Source organism: Poecilia latipinna, unplaced genomic scaffold, assembly GCF_001443285.1.
Source record: "Poecilia latipinna isolate Pla-1442-1.1 unplaced genomic scaffold, P_latipinna-1.0 Scaffold2544, whole genome shotgun sequence".
In the NCBI taxonomy this organism is placed as follows: domain Eukaryota; kingdom Metazoa; phylum Chordata; class Actinopteri; order Cyprinodontiformes; family Poeciliidae; genus Poecilia; species Poecilia latipinna.
This window is the reverse complement of record NW_015115160.1, coordinates 72,765-73,672: the sequence shown is the minus strand read 5'-3', so window position 1 is coordinate 73,672 and position 908 is coordinate 72,765. Positions and strand designations below refer to the sequence as shown.

The following is a 908-nucleotide window of genomic DNA, read 5'->3' as shown; positions in this document are numbered from 1 at the left end:
TGGCTTTTTATGAATAGGAAGGAAACAAATGTATTTTCTATTTCACTTTTGGATAATTTCTCTTTCTCCTTAAATAGCAAAGACAACTATCGGCCCATGGCTCTGGCCAGCACCTTATCAAAAGTTTTGGAGAAGGCTCTGCTAAGCAGAATTGAGACGTTTATAGGCACATCTGATTATCAATTTGGTTTTAAACCAAAGTCATGTTAATCATGACAAATTGTTTCATAAATTGCATGAGAGAGGAGTTCCGAAATATTTATTAAGAATATCAGTGTATTGGTATGCTCACCAGAATATGTCTGTAAAATGGGGAAACTCTGTATCATCTTCTTTTTATGTGGGTAATGGGGTGTGGCAAGGCAGCTTTTTATCTCCTGGCCTTTTTAACCTGCATATGGAGGATTTATCTAAGCTGCTGAATCAATGTAGGACTGGCTGTCGGGTTGGTAATCGAACCATCAACCACCTGATGTACGCTTACGATCTTGTGATATTCTGTCCATATAATGCTGGTCCACAGCAACTGTTAGGGGTTACAGCATGATATTAAATATAATGCAAAAAAGAGCAACATCATGATTGTCAAGAGCAAAGAAGATACTAAATTATCTTTTCCTGACTTCACCCTGTCTGGCAGCATCCTCCAGGTCACTGATGAGGTCAGACATTTGGGACATCACATCACCGCTGACCTGTCTGATGACAGACGTTTACAGGCAGCGTTGTACTCCAGGTGTACAAGCTGATATTCCCCTTTGGAGGTTCTCCATGTGCTCAGCATCTGTCAAAGCTGCACTTTTTAAAGCGTACTGTACTCCAATGTACAAAGCCCACCTGTGGCGGCGTTACAGGAAAAGGAATAAATTTCAGGTTGCTTATAATGATGGCATGAGGATGCTGCTTAG

General features: G+C 40.6%; 1 long non-coding RNA gene across 1 annotated transcript in view; it reads left to right on the top strand.

The window, feature by feature from the left end:
• LOC106938263 (uncharacterized) overlaps nt 1–668 on the top strand; it is a 14,953-nt gene extending 14,285 nt beyond the window's left edge. The window contains exon 3 of the long non-coding RNA XR_001422581.1: nt 534–668. This is a non-coding gene — a long non-coding RNA (uncharacterized LOC106938263). The remainder of the gene's footprint in view (nt 1–533) is intronic.
• The last annotated feature ends 240 nt before the right edge of the window (nt 669–908 follow it).